Genomic DNA, 10,292 nt, shown 5'->3' with positions numbered 1-10,292 from the left:
ATGCCAAAAAGGACCGAAAGAGGTCCTGGGGAACGTTCAGGTCCGAAGCCTGGAGGCTGAGCTTCCCCCCTCCATGCCGCCTCCAGTTCTCACATGCCGCCCGGGGGACCTTCTTTCTTTGGTTTTAGTAAAGGAGTTGTTTCCTCATTGCGGAGGAGTGCTTCCCCTCGAAGCAGTCAAGGCAAGGATACATGTACCGTCTATTGCATCCCCAGCCGTTGTAAATTTATATTACTTAATCTCCACAGGAGCCTTGAGAGGCAAGTAGTTGTTCCTGTTTCCCAGAGAATAAAGCCTCAGGAAGGCCAAGATGCCCAAGGACATAAAGCTTGGCCGCCATGGAGCTGAAAAGGAACCAGGGTCTCTGTCCTCCAAAGCCCTTTCTAAGGGCCACACTTAAACGGAGGCAAAAACCTCTCAACAAAGATAATCTTAAAGTCTCTGAGCACTGAGGAGGTCCTGGCTGTGACGAGCACCAACTTTAAAGCAAACTGTGGAAATGTTGAGGTGAAGGATAGCAAGTCCACAGCAGGGCTGGCAGAAGCAGGGAGAAGAGACCAGGTGATCTTGGAGGGGTCTGCTGAGGGGCACCGTCTCCACACGGCAGGTGGGTGTCCTCCTGTGTACCCTGGATTCAGCAGTGCCATCCCCCAACCATGGCAGAAGAGTGTCCATGTGGGATCCTTTGACTGCCTGACTGGTGGGGAGAGAGTGTAAGGACAGCCAAATGGGCTGAGGGAGGGCCCCATCCTACTGCCCTGGGTCCACAGCCGGGACTCCCCACCCCAGGACTTTGCCAGCCTTGCAGCCTGACACATTTGCTATAAAAACAATAACCAGGACATTTGGAGCATTTGCTGAGCATCAGGTGCTAGCTATATACTGTAACTCGTAATCCTCAGAACCACCCTAGGAGGTAGGTGCTATTATCATACCCATTTTATAGCAGAAGAAACTAAGGCACAGAGAAGGCAAAGATCTTGCCCAAAGTCACACAGCTGGTCAATGGTGAAGCCAGGATTCACACACAGCCCTTGTCCTTAGCTTCCTCCTGCCTATCACAGTTCTTGCAGTGCACATGTATGCACGCACCCACACCCAGCCTCCCTCTTCAGGCTTCTGGAGTGGACAGGTCATATCCATCTCCAACTGGCACAGCAAAGGCTGTGACCTCTGATTATTTATCAATCTCCAAGAGCTATCACTGTCAATGGGGACAGAGGGCAGACAAAAAAATTCACCCCAGAGCAGGGTGCAGGGGGCAAAAAGTAGGGCTGTTTCCTTGCCTGCTGGGATACTTGGCCTGGGCCTCTGTTTTCACCCCTGTCGGGCTCCCAGGAAGGGCAGCAGAAAGGGACTGGTCCCTGCCTTGGAGACCAAGGTAGCATAGCAAATCACTACCTGAGGGCCTCTGTCTGTCAGGACCTATGGACAGAACCCTGCATGGAAGCAAGAGGTCAGCCCCACCCTCCAGACCATCAGCAGCTACCACTTCAGAGATGAACTTAGACGACTTCCTCTTCAAGAACCTAAGGCTGCTTCTCCCCTTTATTCCCAAATTATCTGACACCTTAAAGCAATCAGAATCAAGTTGGAAGGTCTCGGGAGCCTGGAGTAATTGAATCTATTAAATAGACATTTTAAGTTCTGTCCTAAGGGAGCAAAATCTGGAGTCAGAGTGAGGTGCAGAAATAAGACGGCTCTCCATGTCTCTTCCTGCCAAGGCTGTGTGTGCACGTGGGATATGGGGGAGCCAGTGGGGCTGTGTGCCATGTATGTGTGTGTGTGTGTGTGTGTGTGTGTGTAAGGTGTCCCTGCAGTCAGAATGGGTCTGCACAAGAACATTTGTTAGTTGGTATGTTGATGTATGTGCATGGGAGAATCTAAGCATATGCTTCTGTGAGTTCTACAGGGATGTGTGAGTGTTCACACTCAACTCAGAACTGGTGGTGGGTTTTGCTGCTCAGATGACTTCCCTGGTTGACATCTTAAGCCTAGGCCCTTGGCTTCTACCAAAAAGCCACTCCAGAAAGCAATGTGAAGAATATTGTACTAAGCTGTGGTTAAAATACAGCTCTGCTGTACACTGACCCTTGAAGAAGTACCTAAGCTTTCTAAATTTAGCCCAGGAACAAGGTTACCTCTACTGAAACATAGCAAACCCACACGGCCTCCTCACCACCTGTCCAATTCCTCAAGGATGAGGTATTTGCTGTGAATTTAAATTCTCCTCGTTGCACCTTAGGCATTTTCAAACATAGTCATGGTTTGAGTGGAGTGAAAGAATGCATGGGAACAGAAACAACCCGAAGGAGACCCTCACATCTGCCATCCCAGCTGGAGAGGACCCCAGTGCAAGCTCCCCTCAGCAAGGCTAGTTCATCCAAGGAAGAAGGTTAGCATTTTGGCACCGTGCTACTTCCATGTGGAGTCTTAAATGTTCTATTTCTAATTTAACTGTTTTATTGAGTGTGGGCCACCTCTCATCAATTTTGGAAGCAAAAGGATATAAATAATAAAAGAATATCTATTCTGATTGGGTACCAAGTCCCAAGGTGTCCTGCCTCCTAGCTTGGCATCGTACCCTTGCATTCTGAGGAAAGCAATGTAATCAACCAAACGGCAGCTCAACCCGACTGGGCTCAAGGGTCCATGCAGCACTTTGGCAGGCATCAGGCTCAACCCTGCTCTCAGGGAGCTTTCAGTTTGGCAGGAGAGACAGAAAGCACCAAGGTTCTGGAGTCACAATCTAGGTGTACAAAGTGTTGGGAGCAGCCAATTGTACTGAAGGAAGGGGAGTCAGGTTAGGACAAGCGTTTCCTGAGAATAAGAAAGGATGACAGTTGAACTGGACCTTGAAGGATGAGGAGGGTTTGTTTGTTTGGTTTTTTTTTGGCCTCACTGCAAGGCATGCGGGATCTTAGTTCCCTGACCAGGGATCGAACCCACACCCCCCCTGCAGTGGAAGCGCAGAGTCTTAACCACTGGACCACCAGGGAAGTCCCGAGGAGGGTTTTGATAGACAGATGAGAAAGGAAGTCGGGGGGGAAGTTTAACAGTTCCTGAGATTCTACGGCTGGCCAGGCGTGGTCCTGGGCTCTTTTACCAAAGGGCATTCTGGACAAAGAGGATGACATGAACAAAGGCAGGGGATGTGAGAGTCTGTGACCAATGCACTTGAAAACCTAGTACAAATCACCTAATGTGGTGGCATGTAGGTGAGTGGTTCAGTATGGCACAAGGGTCAGGTCACATGGTCCCCTGAGCACCCAGCTGGGGGGCTTGGATTTTATCCTGCAGCCAGTGGGGAACCACTAAAGGGTTTTAAGCCAAGGGTAACCTGTCCAGATGTACCTTTTAGAAAGAGAGAATTGGGAGCAAAATGGAGGATAAAGGGAGACAAGACCAGAGGTACTGAAAACTGTTAGATGGTGAATGGGAAAGTCCAGGGCAGAGATGAAACTCCCTACACCAGAGCCCAGTGCCTTGCAAAGCTGTTGGGCAGATGTCATGGCAAGATGGTGGCTCATACGTGCACAGCCAGAGAGTGCCCTCTGAAATTCCCCTTCAAACTGCAGAATATACAAAGACCACTGCCCCATCACACATGATTAAAGTGAGATAAATAGGGGCTTCCCTGGTGGCGCAGTGGTTGAGAGTCCGCCTGCCAATGCAGGGGACACGGGTTCATGCCCCGGTCCGGGAAGATCCCACGTGCCGCGGAGCGGCTGGGCCCGTGAGCCACAGCCCCTGAGCCTGCGCGTCCGGAGCCTGTGCTCCGCAACGAGAGAGGCCACGACAGTGAGAGGCCCGCGTACCGCAAAAAAAAAAAAAAAGTGAGATAAATAGGCTTACTGATGTCTGTGGAAAAATGTAGAGTAACCACTAGCAGAATTAAAAACAATATGTCTATTTTGTCTCACTGCCTAAGAGAATAGCAAATAAAAATCTCCACAACAACAACAAAAGTGACCCTAGTCTAGGGACTTCCCTGGCAGTCCAGCGGTTGAGACTCCGTGCTGCCAATGCGGGGGATGCAGGTTCGATCCCCGGTTGGGGAACTAGGATCTCACACGCCACAGCACGCAGCCAGATTTTAAAAAAAGAAAGGAAAAAAGAAAAAAAATGATCATAGTCTAAAGGAAACATAAGACTCAGAGAGCATAAAACAAAGTAATAGGAAGGAAACCAAATATAATGGTGATGAAGTCGATGTAAACGGAGAGCCTGTGAGATTGAATCAGACGTGACCATCATCTGCAGAGCACATACTCTATGCTGGGCACCCTCTACATGTTTCATAAAAGCAATATGGGCAATAGGGGGATGAGACGGAACTCTTCAGTGAGGCTCCGAGGCAACAGGTATCACGTTCAAGAGTGAGGTGGGATAGCACCAAATGTGACATGGAGAAGAGGCTGTACCATCAGCTGGCACATTTCTGGTACGTACAAAATATAGGAGGCTGAGAAAAGGGTTGTTGGAGGTTGAAAAGGAGTTTTAGAGAAAGCCCCCAGGGTCCAGTGAGCCCTGAGTGGGGGGGGGAGGGGTTATGGCTTTCACCCCCAATCCGGAGAGAGGGCTTGAGGAGAGCTCAGTATGTGGCCACAGTAGTCTTGGGACCACAGTGCTGGGGCATCTGAGTCACGCCTGTCCTGATGGCTGAGAAGGTGCTGCTGCTTCAGGGTCAGCCTGTGCTCTCAGGTTTGTGGGGTGATGGATACAGGAGTATTTCCTGTGGACCAGTGTGGACCCCAGCATGAACAACAGGTGTGACTGTCTTAGATCCCAGCCCAGAGGGCCCCCTTGTCGGGGGGAGGTCACAGTGCGGGAGGGCATGAGCTCAGCTTTCCCAGGGCCTGAGAATGGGTCCACAGGATGAGCCATGGTGAGAAGCATCACCCGCATCAAGGGAGCTTCGCCTGGGGAGACATCCCAGTGATGGCATGGTTCCTAAGAACCCACAAAACACCCCAGCGATAGCGACGGCCCAGAGAGTGTGACACCAGCTCATCAGCATATCAGTCAGGGGGGACTTCCCTGGTGGCGCAGTGGTTGGGAATCCACCTGCCAATGCAGGCGACACGGGTTCGAGCCCTGGTCCGGGAGGATCCCACATGCCGCGGAGCAACTGAGCCCATGTGCCACAACTGCTGAGCCTGCGCTCTGGAGCCCACGAGCCACAACTACTGAGCCACAACTAGAGAAGCCCGCACACCGCAACGAAGAGTAGTTCCTGCTCACTGCAACTAGAGAAAGCCCACGTGCAGCAACAAAGACCCAACACAGCCAAATAAATAAATTAATTTAAAAAAAAAAAAAAAAGAATATCCGTCAGGGAAGAACTTTCCTGCCCTTCTCTCCTCTCCTGCTTTGTGCCTTCACCTTGGACCCCGGAGAGGGTCAGAACTGCAGGATGGACCCTCTCCCACAAGCAGCTGGCCTGCAGTAGACTGGGATGGGCAAGAGAAGCTGGTGTAACTATGAAGTTTAAAGTTTGTTTTTTTTATCACAATAGATAGGACATATTAATTACTGACAGGACAACCTTTGGTTACTTGGAAACAGCCAGAAAAGTCATGGGACTTACCCTCACTTTCATCTAGGTTTAGGGGGAAAAAACAACCTCTAAGAATAAAATGAAAGAGACCACAGGACACAAAAATAAGGTTGACTTTATGATTCCATCTCATGAGTCAACCCAACAGCTACACATGGCTTCTCTCATCTAATCCTCACAACAACACTATGAGGTAGGTACTCTTACTATCCCCATTTTGCAGATGAAGAAGCAGGAGGTTACATAACCTGCTCAAAGTCCCACAGAAAATAAGTGAAAGAGTTCAAATCAAACTCAGGCAGCCGAGAGTTCTCGAGCCTACAGTGTAATGGCTATCCTCTAGAGAAAACCCAACGATGATGGCCTTAGACCTTCGACTCATTAATTCCTGTCCTAGAAATCTAGCCAAGGGAAACATGCACTGGAGTCAAAAGTTTATGCACAGAGATAGTCATCCCAGCTTTATTTCTAATGGGGGAGACTGGCAGGAGCTGGGGTTTACAAAACGGCTATCAGTTGGGACTTGGTTAAGTAAATAATTCTACGTTCACAGGATGGACCACTGAGCATCCTTTATGAGGAATTTAATGACAGAGGAACAGGTTCATGAGATACAAGACTGTAGGAAAGTCTAATGTCCTATAAAGAAGGTCCATACGCTGGCACACGCACAAATGGTCTCAGGAAAAGTTGCCCAGGGTGAGAAAGACGCAGTCTAGTCCATCAGTGAGGCCACCCTAGGACCACATCCTCCTTTTCAGGTGGTTCCTCCTTCCAGGTGCTGGCTTCCTCTTAACTCCAGGTTTCGGCTCCTTAGATCTCCTGGGGACCCCTCCACAGCACAGACAACGCCCCACCACCGTGGCCGTGGGGAGACAGACAGTAGACAAACACTCAGTGCACAAGGGGTTTGGTAAATTAATAAATACTATTTTAAAAGCTGTGCAATTGAAATATCCTTAGTCACCTCACGTAGTATGATATATTACCGAGGTGGCACCCAGGTGGCCACACTCCAATGCACGGAGGCATTAAAAACGTCGGCAATTTTGAGCCGGGAAATTTATCAATATCTTGGAGGGGGGTTGGGAAGTGCGAGAAGTATACTTAATAAACTGGGCTCTTTGCCCAGTTTACCAGCTCCACTTTGAGGATCTGCTGAGCTTCCTCTGCTCAGAGGACCCAGACCGGGGTGGAGTTGTGGCTGGGAGACCCCGAGCTGAAGCACAGCATCCTTGCCTGCTTCCCCACAGGGCATCTAAGCCCAGCCTTCCAAGGAGCAGGCGCTGAGGTTATAAATAGGAAAAGGTTTCTGAGGAGAAGTGCCCAGGCCCCTGTCCTCAGCCTGCAGGAGGGGTTTGTTTTACCAGCGTTATTGGACTTGCAGATAAGCAACAATGAATTAAGCTGATCAGGAAGGGAGGGAGGGAGTTCTCATTTGTTCATAATGCAAGATTTATCTAGCAGAGCCCTCTCCTTTGTCAAACAGAGAGCCACTGCCTTTATATCCTCCAGCAAAGAACATTTGATTTTGTAACCTTTCAGAAAAGCCTATGAGTTTGCGGTTTTGACCAGTTTTTTTCCCCTCATCTAAGAAAACCACGGTTATTTAAAATGTGAAATACATTTTAAACAACCCTACTCTGAATTCGCAAACGCATCTCTCTAGCAAGAGGAATAAGACCCTGAAATGCAATTTAAACTATCTGCGGAGTTTATTACCCCTAACACATCATCTTCTCGCTCCACAGCCCTTCCCTTTTGCTGATAATGGTTCATAAATATAAGATTCTAATCAGATTCTAAAGCCATCAGCCATTCTAAGGTCACTGAAGAAGCGATGTCCTCTAAGGCAGAGCTAGCGGATTAGATTGGATTTTCTCATCTCTGAAATGGGGAGAAAAGTCGCTAAGACCTACAGAGGCAGCAGGTATAGACGAAAGAACACCAGACCCAGATTCCGGTCCTGGCTTTGTTGCTGATATGCTATATGACCTTGAGTGAGTATGTGGCCTCTCTGTGCCTCATGAAATTCAGGGGGTGGGATGTTCTTGAAGCCTACCTTCCAGCACTACATTTCTCTGATATTTTAACTCTTTACAGCAGGGCTGTTAGGAGACAAAGGAAGGCGATTAGAGTCTGCTCAACTCTGAAATAAGGATGAAAGTCTTGCATTTTATAGAAGAAACACACAGCAGTGAAAACACACTAGACTTAGAACTGAATTCTTGTCCTCTCTGTGCTGCTAACTCATTGGGTGGCCAGGGAACCACTTGCCTGGGCTCGTCTCAGTTTCCTCATCTATTAAGTGGGGACAATGCACATCTTGCCTACTGCAGAGGGTGTGTGAAGCTGAACGCAGAGAAGGAATGCGAACCTGTGATCGCTGTGTCGAAAGTCCAAATCACCACGGAGATGTGACAACATGTAGTAATTAGAGCTTCCACTTATTGAGCCCTGGTGTGGAGCCAGCACTGTGCTGAGTGTTGCCTGTATTATCTCACTGATTGCTCACAGCAGCCCTGAGGAGCTATTATACGAAAGGAAGCACAAGCGCTGTGGGTGGTCACAACAGCAAGGGTTTACTCGCCTTGGCCAAAGCCTGTGCTTCAGGGCCTGGGCCCATCTCAGGCAGTGAGAGAGAACAGGCAGTGCCGGCGGCTGCTGCCCTACCTGGGCTCTGGGGGCGAGGGGAGGGCCCTCCGCCTCAGCATCTCTGAGCTCTGGGCAGCCCCTTCTAGACGTCCTCGGGTGAGACAGTGCCCAGGGCTGGTGGGGCTGGGAGGGGAGGTACCCACCTCTGCCTTTCTCCAACTCCAGGCTGCTTCGGACCTCTTTCTGCATCTCTCTCCCTGATCCCTGGCCCTCATCACAGCCCACCCTCTCTCACGTTTCCTCTGCAGGTACCACCCTCCCTGCTGCCGCAGACCCTGCCCCTTCCTGACCCCACCACCCTGAGACTGACATGGGGCAGGTGGCAGGAGTGAAGGGCTCTGCTCAGTGGGATGAGGCCCTGGAGTTTGGCTGGATCCTCTTAGGCCATTTGGCCCCGTCCAGGCCCTCACACTCGTCGAGACTTCTGCGGTCTCCCTGGAGGTGGGCAGGCTGGGCTGGCCCTCAGAAGGGACTTCAAAGGTCTCCCCTCCCCATCAGCCGGGGCCCTGGGAGGTGCTGTGTGTCCCTCTAGCTCAAGCCACCCTCCACTCTGCCCCAGCCTCCTAGACATCCGCTCCAAAATTGCCCACGTCCCTCTGCTAGGTCCCAGCTCCCCTACTCACACTTCAGCCCATCTGGCTTTCCTGAGTGATTAGAACCCATTTCTCTGGCTCAACCCAACCTATTTTCTACTTTGCCCCATCCCACCTATTGGCTCTGATACACTGTCGCTGGACCCCGACCAGGGCAGGTGACCAGACACTTGCTAATACTGTTGGCCAATGTCCTCACTTGATCCAAAGATGCCTTTAGTGTCTTGGATGTTGGGAGACCTAAATTCCAGGTTTGACTAAGTCCCTGGCCTCCTACATGACCATCGACAAATCTCTTCCCAGTTCTCTCGGCCTTGGTGTACCCATCTATAAGATGATGCGGTTGGATTAGATAGTGTCTAAGGCCTCCAATATCACTAGAGTTCCAGTATCCAGGGCCCCAACTGACAATTTACATTAAAAAGACGCACATTTCCCACCTCCCCCTCCAGAGGCCCTGGGAGAGCTGAGTAGGGAACACTCAGACCAGGCTCACCTTGCTCTCATACCCCCCTAAGCAAAAGTATGGTGAGCAGAGACCATCCCTCACCCAGCCATACACCCAGAAGACACATGGGAGATGCAGAACGCACCCTGGCAGTGGGTCTGAATTCTTTCCTCCCCCAGGAAAAAGAGTAGAGGTGGTAAGCACACATGAACAACCCAATGGAAAAGTAAATAGACAAGTCCTAGAAAAACTCCAAATGGTCACAACTATGTGGGAAAACTGGTACCTTGGTATTTCCTCCCCCCACCACCCCACATCCAATCCATCACCAGGTCCTGCTTATATTAAACCAGAAGTATCTCTTCAGTTGGTCCCCTTCTTCAATCTTCTCACCATTTCCAATGCCACCACCCTCGTCCATACTACTTCATCTGTGGGATCACCTGTGTGCTTCAGGTGTCCACTCTGGAGCCACACCTGCTGGCTTCGAGTAAGCTCTGCCACAAACTCCCTGTGCACCTGGAGACTTAAGAGTTAATATGCAGAAACCACTTCCAACAGCGCCTGACACATCGTAAGGAGATGTATGAACTGCTGTTACATAATGAGCTGCACCCGCTTTCCCTCCGGCTCCCCTGCAGTCTATTCTCACATGGCAGTGAGAGTGATCTTTTCATAATGCAAATCTACCATTGCATCTGCTGCTTTAAATCCTTCACTGACTTCCCTTGCTCACAGACCCAAAAAAATTTTAAATATCCACGAAACCGATCAAGTTTCCATTCTCCAGCCACACTGGTCTGCTTTCAGACAAGTCAGGCTCATGTTCTCCCAACCTCAGCAGAGGCTGTCTCCTTGGTCTGGAATTTACCTCCCACCCTCACCGCTTCCAGTCCCAGTCCCCACTGCTGAGCCCCAGGGTGGTGGTTCAGTGGGGATGAAGCCAAACAAACTATCCCAATTTTTTAAAAGTTCCTGAGGGTGACATTGACGCACACTCATTAGTCTACTGTATTAGGAAGCGGAGTCATAATTT

The sequence above is a fragment of the Delphinus delphis genome, chromosome 8 (assembly GCF_949987515.2).
Source record: "Delphinus delphis chromosome 8, mDelDel1.2, whole genome shotgun sequence".
Taxonomy (NCBI): domain Eukaryota; kingdom Metazoa; phylum Chordata; class Mammalia; order Artiodactyla; family Delphinidae; genus Delphinus; species Delphinus delphis.
The sequence above is the reverse complement of the archived record's forward strand: the minus strand, read 5'-3'. Positions refer to the sequence as shown.